We start from the raw sequence: 11,154 nt of genomic DNA, 5'->3' as shown, positions 1-11,154 counted from the left end.
ACTAAGCAAGCAAAAGGACCAGTGAATGAAAATATTAGAAAGACTTATGATATAAATGCAAAAGAGGAAAGAGAGAACGAATAACATAAATCGAGAGAGAATGCAGAAAATCGACTTATACTCCAGGCATTGAATAACAAAAAAAAAATGATGTAACCACCATTGCTAAATTTCAGATCGTCAGGATCATATACCAGTTAAAACATTGGAAACATTATGATGAATCAATCATAGGCAAATGCTATTAAAGACAAATACATGGATGGTAAAGATGACCTGAAATCAGACGTTGGGCAGGAGAAAGAACGAAAGAAATGATATGTTCAGACAATGAGGATATAATACAGCGTAGTGAGTATTTAATAAAATCATATGTCATTCTAGAGCAAAATGGATTGCCGAATGAACCAGCAAGCTCCAGATCATCATTTACAGAAATGTGATCTTAAAGAATGCCTATCGCCAAGGCAATTTAAATCGTTCCAAATCGCAAATTGTCGAGGCAACAACAACACGCAGCAGAGTAATGGCGATGGAATGCAAAATTTTGTAAACAGGGAAGGACAAAAGGGAACTGAAAAGGTAAACTAAAGGGAAAAATTGACTACGGAGCAACATAAACAAGATTTTACTCATATATAGATTGAGGAAATCTGATGAAATAAATCATGAAAATGAATGTTGGGATTAGAAGATCCTGTTGCTATTGCACGAGATGGGTTGAAATTGCTAGAAGCAATCCAACACCACCCATAGTGCGTTAATGGGGTAAAAAAGGAGAAAAACGGGGAAATTAAAAAAGAAGAAATCAGAACGAAGGTTAAATAGCAATTTACCTGATTGCTTTGAGTCTTGAAGGAGAGAGTTCTCTCTTCTACCTTGGGAATTCTCTTATGTTGAAGGAGAAGAGGGAAGGCACTAGGGGAGGAGGAAACAAAAAAAACTAGAGAGAGAGGCTCACTGGCTCTCTTTTGCTTGCAGGAACCTTAGAAGAGGGAGCGAAGACTATTATAGGCAATGGAAGGGGCGAGAATGGATGCCCAACCCCTTCCCTTGTGCCTCTTCTTATAGAGGGAAGAGGAAGAATCGGGAAGGGGAGGTGGTTGGCGATGGGCGGACGGAAGGTGAGAGCAGCCGATCGAAGGTCTTCCACCCTTTGATCTCCTGCGCTCAGGAAATATTCGTTGGGCATTTTCTCTAGGGGTCCCTCCACTCTAGAAATTTACAAAAACAATGGTTTTTTTTTTAAGTTGTTAAAAAGGTGTTTTAGCAAAACAGATTTTAAAGGGTTTGAACTATATACATACATATACATACATATATATATATATATATATATATATATATTTATATTTTCTTCTTTATTTTGATTTTCGTTCTTTTTCTTCATGTTTTCTGTATTTTTTTTATATTTTTAAAATAAAACTTTAAAACTATGGGAAAATAAACCATTTTGTATTTTTTTTTTAGAAATATTTATAAAAGAAGGGTTTTTCTGAGAATTCGGGTTTTGAATTTTGGAAATTTCTTCAGAAGACAGGTTTTTTATTCGGGTTTCAAGGAAATATTCGAGTTTTTAACCTCGAATCGAAAAATACAGAGTTGTGGATCCCTCTGGATGCCAGATGGACTGTCTGAGCCATTCAAAAACTACTTTTGGTTTTTTTGTAGTTTTGATTTGAAAATTGGATAATGAGGCCTAGATTTGGATTTTGGCACTGGATCTGGATCTGAAATCAAATCAAACATATAAAAATAGAGTTTATTCTAGAAAATCCGAAGAATAACTTAAATTTAGATTGAAATTGACTCAACTTTCTCAGAAAATAGGGCCAGGGGCAAAAGGGGAATTTTTACAAAATTTTAAAAAATTTGGGGTGTTTATAGATGCCCCTTTTTGCTACTAAGCCGATTGAAAGCTGAGCTTAGTGGCAAAGAAAACACTCCAAATTTTGAAAAATGCCCCAGTCAACATATCTGAACTGGGTATAGAAGAATCTATTTGGAAAGACATGATTTCTCAGGCTTAAAACCTTATCCTGAATAGTTTTGGAGAGACGAAATCCTTGAAAATGATATAACTGGATAATAGAAATGAGGAAATCGTGATGTGACTTTAAGCGCAGATCCCAGAATAGTGAGAAATAAAAATTTTGATCAAGTCTCATGGGTGAGACAAGGTCAGCTTTTTGGAATGACTCAAGTTTATCCCTCAACTTGGATGGGATGAAGATATATCAAGATGAATTGAATGAGGAAAGGAATACATGAGGACCTTGATGGGACATTTTTGAGAAAAATGCCTCGTGAGATGAAGCTCAAGTATGATCCTTTCTGGATGGATATGGACATCATGGATTCCTCGATGGAAAAAATCATGACGGGACTGAGAAAACTACCTCATCGAAATGAGGAACCTCGTCGGAACGAGGCTCAGGTTTAACCCAAACCTGAACGGAAGATACCTCGCAGAGCGAGGTTCAGGCTAAACCCATAACCTGAAAGGGACGATACCTCGGGGAGCGAGGTTTAGGCTTAACCCTTAACCTGAAAGAGACGACCATACAGAATCCTGAAATGAAGAAACCATGATGGGACCTTCAGAGTTTGGACGAACAAATCCGAAAGGGGTTTGCAAAAGGAGAAAAATGGGGTTTCCTAAAGCTCGGAAAAGGGATGTTCTTGGGCGTCTCATTGCTGAGACTAAATCAGCTTTTAAAAACAGACGACCTCTCACAGAGAATTTGGGTGATATCTCGAGGAGCGAGGTAACAGGTTTAATCCTTAGCCTGAATAGATACAGAATCCTCGAAGGGCGAGGCAACTGTGATGGGACCTCTAGACTTCGCACAACAAGTCTAAGAGGGATTTGCAAAAGGATGAAAATGGGGGTCCCTAAAGCTTGAAAAGGGGTTGATATGGGGCACCTCATCGTTGAGACTGAAATAGCTTTTAACAATAAAAGACCTTTTGCAGAAAGTTGAGGTTTAACCCTTATCCTGAGCGGGAACTATCTATGGCAGGACAGCGGGGAACACAGGGAAGTGTGCAGATCCGAGAGACTCAAATCAAACAGAAGGGAATGACATTTTAGTCCTAATGAGGGATGACATCAGGATATGTCAAAATGAACATCAAGTTCTTGCTTCATGTTGGGATAACTATAAGATATTGCCAATAAGATGCCAAAAATTGTAGTTGATTCAGAATGATTGAATTGTGCATATATGTGTGAAAACATCACCTCTTTCTACCTAGAGTATTAACCCCAACTAGGCTAACTCTGTAGAATCAAGAATCAAATTCAGATTCGTTGTTGTTGAGTTTCTTCGAGGAAGATATCAATTTCCTTGATATGAAAAGAAAGGAAATATTCTTAGCTTCATAAAAGCAATTGAATGGAAAGATATTGATAGAAGAATTTCACATAGATAAAGATAATTTCTGGCAGTTTTGATATACTGGGGCTTTTCCCATGATGATCTTTTTGCACTCTTTTGAGTCATGGAGTTTTCATGGGTTTTTGGGAGAAGCTTATTACATCATCCTTCATTTTGGAGATGTCCTGACTTTTTCTGGGAAGGGTACATCACAAACTCCTTCATCTTGGAGATGTTCTGATCCTTCTTTCTCTCAGGAATTATACTGATGATATGGGCGCATTGGTCAAAGATCTCTAGATGATAGCAGAAATCAAATATCCTTTAGGGTTTGTCGGGAGGTTCATCGCAGTCGCCTTCATCTTGACGGTGATCTGAACGTTTCCTGGAAGGATCCATCACAAACTCCTTTATCTCGGAGATGATCAAAATCTTCTTTGGCCCCGGGGGTCTAGCTCGCATATTCGTCTTCATCTTGACGACAATTGAGAGATCCCTTTCGCAAATATTTGATTGCAGCTTAAATAACTGGGAATATATGGATTGGGTAGATTCTTTTACTGCCCAGGATATTTCCACTGTCTTACTGCCGGAAGAACGATCTTTAAAAATGTGTCATAGCTATGATCAATATCAATTCACTTATGGCTTTTCAACATCATTGAATTTTCCTTTGCCGGTCATATCGAAGATTTTTCTTTATCCTCTTGGTTGACCAACAGAAAAAGCTTGAATTCTTGTTCTTTCTTTGCAAAAGTTGTGTCCTTTTGGAAATAATACTGAAGGTAGTTTGAGGAAATTCTTTGTGCAATAAAAGCTTTGGAATCAACAATGGTTTTTTATAGCAAATTGGCAAGATATTCTTGAAATCCTTGATGAAAGTAATTGCTTGATATTGAATCGACACGTCCATGACAAAATTCTCCTCTCTTTTTTCCCAAAAAAGAAAGACTCAGGCTTAACCCTTACCTGAATGGAAAATAGGAAATACTCCTCTCTTCCCTAAAGAGAAGGTGTTTGCTAAACGGAACTTTCGAAGAGAAATTAAGTTTTCATCAAAACTCCCTATTGTGAACACCCCAAATTTTTCAAAATGTTGTAAATATTCCCTTTTTGCCCCTGACCCCATTTTCTGAGTAATTGAGTCACTTTTAAATCTAAATTCCAGTTTATTTCTCAGATTTTACTGAAATTAAATTCATTTTATATATCTGACTCGATTTCGGATCTGAATCCAATATCAGAATCCAAATCTCAGCTTTGTTATCCAATTTTTAAACCAAATTTTCAAAATTACCAAAAATAATTTCTGAAAGGCTCAGACAGTCCATCTGGTACCCTGTTGGATCCACAACTCTGTATTTCTCAATTCGAGGTTTAAACCTCGAATATTTCCTCAAAATCCAGATGTAAACCTGTTTTCTGAAGAAATTTCCCGAAAATAACCCCGATTTCTCATAAAACCCTTCTTTTGTAAATATTTTTAAAATTTTGCAAAAATTAGTTTAAAATCCTTAGTTTTTAGAGTTTTATTTCAAAAACACAAAAAAATACATAAAATATGAAGAAAAGAATAAAAATTTTAAAATAGAAAAAGAAATTACAAAAATAGTCTAGAAAACCCTTCTTTGAAAATAGGATTTTTGCTAAAAAAACCTATGTTAGAAAAACTTTTTGAAAGGGGCATCATTTTGGAAAAACTCTAAAAAATTTTAGACCCGAGCGGTAAGACCCCTAACGGCTTCTCGTTATAAAAGAAGTCGCAGGGGTCGAAAACAGACATCCATCCTCACCCCGCCATCGGGCTTCTTTTCCTTCTTCTTCCCTCAGATCCATTCTCGATCCCTCCATCTGAGTTTCTCCTTCTCTTTCCTCCCCTACTTCTTTCTTCTTCTCCTCTTCTTCATTCCTCTTTCTCTTCCTCTTCAGCAGAAGGGGGGTCTCCACAGTACGAAGAGAGGGAAGGCTTCCTCTTCTTCTTTAGGACATCCACAGAATCACAGGTAAGTAAGTGTCTCTCCTTTCTTTCGATTTTTTATTTTTTGCAAAATCCTTCGCATTTCCTTTTCGTTGTTCGAATCTTTTCCTTTTGGTCGTATCCCTTTTCCCTCTGTTTTTCCCGATTTTCTTTTGGTTTTCTTACTATGAACCCATTGACGCACTATCTGTAACCTTGATTTGCATATAGCAAATCGGGTTACAGACAAGCAATATCAAGAGGAACGTATGCGTTCCAATATTTTTCCCTTTTTTTCTTTTCTTCTTCCTTTTTTATCATCTTTCAGCTCATGATTTTCCATTTTTTATTTATGGCATCTCATTTATTTTAATTGCATTTTGCTCCATTAAGACATCCTTGATAGCATCGATTTGCTCATTGTAAGTCGATCTATCTATGTATAACATTATTGAAATGTTTTCATTTCGATGTTTCCATTCTATTTCCTTGTAATTTATTTTGATTATCTGAATGTATGTTTACGTTGTTCAATGATCCCTTGCAAATTCACCTAAACCCCAGCTTGTTTTCTTTTATAAGGTTCGATCCTATATTATCCAATTTGGTAATTCGCTCTAGCATCATCGTGTCTTATGGTATGATGGCATTGGTGCCACTTTGAACCAATTTGGGTTCATAGTGAAAATTCTCTGTTGAGACTCATCGTTACAAGGAAGCTATCTGAAATATGCCTCCCTTTTGAGTTGTACATCATCGACCTTAACGAGACACACTGCAAGTGTATTGTGCGGCAGAATACTATCCTCACCATTTTGTGTCATAGCAATAGCAAGGCTTACGGGGTCAAGGTTCAACTCAAATGATCTCTCTATCTATGATGCAATCGGCTCATCACGGGTCTCTTGAACCAATCGCAACATCTGAGGCCGATGAAACAAGCAATAAAGAGAAGCATCCACGAGTTGGTCATCCAGGCCATACCAAGCTTGCAAGGGATTTGAGCAGTTGGTATGACAAACATACCTTCAGATTCACAAATTCATCTGGGAGGTGTTACTGGGCATCTTCCACAATGACCTGGTCAGCCACAATCGAGATCACAGCCTCCTAATAACCAACCCTCAGCACCTCAACAATATCCTTTTGGTTTTGCAGTTATTCTATCTCTTCTCATTTCACCAACACTGCATACCATTTAATTTCAATTTGTTTCATATATTTTGATCTGAGCCCTGTGTTGGATTTATGTCTCTTGTCTGATTTGATGTACATTCTCTCCTTTTGCTATATGTCTTTCAATATCATCAATTGTTTGATTTCCTTTCAACTGATCTATGTATCTCATCATATCCTGTGCATTTATCAGGTCCAGCATGATCATCGTGGTCTGCACTGTCTCATTTTAGTTAACATTCATGTATATAGATCACATCGTTTATGCATCGTGCATCCTCTCTTCCTCTTGCATCTGCATATTACATCTTTTGTATTTCATTTAATTACCATTTCCCTTCCATAATGTATTTGTTCATCCCTTATATCCAAGTTCAATCAGGCCTCCCAACTTATCTGCATTCCCCCTATAGTTTTTCCTGCAACCATACATCCTTCATCTGTTATTTGTGGCAGAGTCATTATTAAATAGTTGGGCCTGTTGATATTGGGTTGATAGAGTTCAGCTAATACTGGTGATCGTCATATGAGGGTCGCACACTGTGCTCTGTAACACCCTCCCCTTGGAACCGATCAGCAGATCTGATATTTTCATATTTATTTGTTCCATGCTGGGCATAAGTCAAAATTTGATAATAGGTAACTTTCTTCAGGGGCGAAAACCAGACCTGGATGACTCTTTTGTATTGGTAGATCCTTTTTCTGACTTCTGAAGGTATAGAACCAGTTCATCATACTATGCATCATTGGCCTAAGTCATCCTTTGGCAGAGACTAGGTTGCTAATCAGGTTGCTATGATTTGGTGTAACCTCTTTTATCCATCTTATCAGTTGTTAAGATTTATACATTATATGATATTTTTGTTAAGTTGAATCCTTCAATCACATATAATTCTTCCCATGAATTTGTTTTGGCTCTGCTGTTATCCTCACAAAACAGTGTAAGTTCATCAGTTTTTTTTTAAGCATCTTCAGAGATTGGCTGGGCAAAGCTGAAGGAGAAGCCCTCACCTCTCCTACAAGTTCAGCTGCACTGCTGAAGCATCCAAGGACTCCTCTAACCAACAATCTTGTTGTTGTATACCACTCAACAGACTATGATCGCGTCTCCAAAAGAACAAGGCCCATTAAAATATCTGATAAAGTTTAAGCCTTCCTGTGAATATATTGCCTGGGCAGATCCATGGAGTATGGATTTTCATCCTACTCAACAGGTTATACTTCTCGTTGGTACAAAGGTGGGCGATGTAGCATTATAGGGAGTTGGCTCCAGAGAGAGACTGGTGGTGAAAAAATTCAGGGCTTATTGTGCCCATATACTCCTACCCTAGTGTTGATGACATACTATAACACATGGAGATTGATGCCCATGCCGGCAGTATCAATGACCCTTCATTTTGCCACCCCAACAAGTAACTGTGTGTTGTAATTTGTGGTGATGATAAGACCATAAAATGTAACGCCTCAAATATTTAACTTGAAAATTTTGGAATAATTTTTTTTTTCTAAACAACAGCGGAAAACTTTATTAAATCCTTATTCAAATTATTTGGGCGGGTTACAAGTAATAGCACAGACTCAAGGCATTTAAGTAAAATAAATGCTTGCATTGAAATACAAGTTATCCTTTACAACTTGATGATTTATTACAAGTCAGAAATCCTCAGGACATCCGAAGAAGATATGGTCACATAGCACTGTCCGCAGCGACGACCACAATTGCTCGTCAAACAGTTTCCTGAAAAACATTAATTCAGAAAGAGTCAGACTACCACGTCTGAGTAAGAAGCATAATATCCATATGAATGTGCACAGTGTCATGTGTACAAGTATATGTGCAACAAGTTTAGATAGAACTAATAACCATTTAACAATTGATAAATGTACAGGTCAATAAAGTCAAGCATTTCATGATATATTCCATCAACATCAAAGCATGATCCATCATATGCATAAACCATATTCATTTAAGTAATAACTTTTAAACTAATGTGAATGTACACCTGACTTAACTAAAGCATTTTATGTAAAGTGTGCATAAAGCATAAATATCACTATTCAACACATTGTTCATAAGTTATCACAATTTCCGTGTAAAGGAAAACCAATTTGAATCATGCTCTACAGGACTTACTCCAACAATTTCAACATCAAGCAGTATGCAACTACTTGAAGATTTTTCTTAATGCGCTAACTTTATGTTTCATCTTGTTAATTATCCTGTGGGTACGCACAGGCATTCGACATCGTAGCGGACCGAGACCACACGGGGGTTTATTATTTTATAACCCTTATGACTAGCCGTACGGATATCCAAAGGGGACGGTTCACGACCGAGAGAGTACTCCCCAATGGCTAGAACTAGAATTAGGATGCACCCTGTACTTCTGCAGAAGACTTGGATCTTCCACCTAGGACGAATTGTTAGTCCTGGTCCCCTAACTCCGAGGACTGGGGACCGGTGAGACGCCTAGCTCTCACAAAAACAAGAATGTCCCACGGAGGTTGTACCATCTACCCTCTCCAAGGTAGACCATGGGTCCGGTAACATACACCATCTTCAGGTGTACCCAGAGCCCTGGGAAGCCAGTAACATATACCGTTTTCAGGTATACCCAGTATCCCGGGGAAACCAGTAACATATACCATTTCAGGTAGACCCAGAATCCCATATTTTTATTTTATATGTGCATGATTTTCATTCTTTCTTTGTTTGAATCCAGTAACATACACCGTCTGTCAGGTGTACCTAGAACTTTGGAGAAAATCTAGTAACATATACCCTCTTTAAGGTATACCTAGAATCCCAAATAGAAACTGGTAACAAATATCGTCTTTCAGGTATACCAGAGTCTAGAATTTTCTTTCATGTCACAATGTATTAATTTAGCCTTTGTTTTTAGTGTTAGGGTACACATATCGTACCCCACTGGTTACGCCGCAACATAACATTATTCAACTGTATCAGTTCTTAAGTGCTCGTATGGCACTACGAGACCGCAAGCTCGATTTTGAGCTCTTACATGATCATGACATGACAAGTGCCCCTTTATTAGGCAATTATTTGCAGAACAAGCATACATCAATCGGCACAAAACATGTCATAATATTTACAAGCGATCATGACTCAATTATATGCAATTCACTTAGCATTATATGTACCCGTTTGGCACCACAAAGATTTGTCCTGCTCAGTTTCAATTTGTTTTATGGTGCCTTCGTAGTATTTCTCAATTATGCAATTATAACAAAAATATGTATTTACCAACAAGCTACCTACAAAACCATAGGCAATGTGACTACATCATTGTTGTCTTGTTCAATCCTCAATACGTACAACCATGTCCCAGTGTGTGTACACGGTGATAGCAACAACCATTTGAATTCCCATATTAAGTTACATAGTCGAATAAAAAAGAGGATATGTATAAAATTGAGGTTTTTTTTTTCAATTTCAAGCATTTATGATCTAAAAATTACACAAAAACCTCCATCGCTCAAAGAGAATTATTACATGTATCTTTATACTCTTGAGACCAGAGTCGGGATGCAACGAGTCATTAACTTGTAGCGGTCTCGCTATAGCTAATACTAGGCATAAGAAGGTTTCTTAAAAACCCAAATATGAACATGTATATATATATTTCTGAACCAAACTCGAGTCAGGTTTAAGCATTACCAAATCCGACTTAATGCACAACTAAGTGAACAACCTGAATTCAAATATTAATCGGATATAAAATTTCTTACCAAACCAAGGAAATACATATATACATTTTGTAAGTCAAGCTAGTACTGCGGCAAACCCCATAGAGATAACACGTAGTGTTGCAATGGTTTGCAGCTCTCAAGCCGACCTAACACTTTCACTAACTATGAACCCAAAACATAGCAGCACACCACCCGAGTAGGGTCGATAGAGTCCCACGGCTTGTTGGTCGAGCTGATTAGCACAACCGCAAGATCCACCAACACATTATGTAAGCATGTTATTCACATGCTGAAATTTGTTTTGTTTTGTGTTTTTTTTCTATCTGGTTTGATGATGTGTGTGTAGGTCGTGAGCTTTCCAACGGTGCCATTGACACGTGGTGCATTCGGATGGTTGTCTGAGTACCAAACAAAGGACACCAATGTTATGTTAACTCAACTAGGCAGACCTATACTAGAGTGTCATTAAGTTTAAAATTTCAACTTTCCAAACCAAGTTAACGAGTACTAATGACTTCAACCAACACGCAGACACCCTGTTGATGTTGTTAGGCTGCAATCACGCCAACAGGGTATGGTGCACCCTGCCGCAATAGCTTCACCCAGACCTGGTATAGTAGACCTTTGGTCAAGCTGGGTCAAACCAACCAATCCGTCTGATCTAACCAGTGGGGCCACCTTGTGGGCTGGGGTCGTGCAGGCTATATATATGTATTTAAAATTTGTGATATCTATATATATATATATATTTGCAAAACATTCAATTTGGAAGAGAATTGAAACACCATAGCCACCCTGTATACATTAACTGATCTAATAAAGTTAAAGATCCAACGTAACATGATACCTATTCTAGACCCGTTTAAAATGGAAACCAGAATATGATTCAATAATCACTATTTGCCTTCTATTATACATCTCCTGAATAGT

The sequence above is a fragment of the Nuphar pumila genome, chromosome 5 (assembly GCF_984573655.1).
Source record: "Nuphar pumila chromosome 5, dmNupPumi1.hap1.1, whole genome shotgun sequence".
Taxonomy (NCBI): domain Eukaryota; kingdom Viridiplantae; phylum Streptophyta; class Magnoliopsida; order Nymphaeales; family Nymphaeaceae; genus Nuphar; species Nuphar pumila.
Note: the sequence above shows the minus strand (reverse complement) of the source record.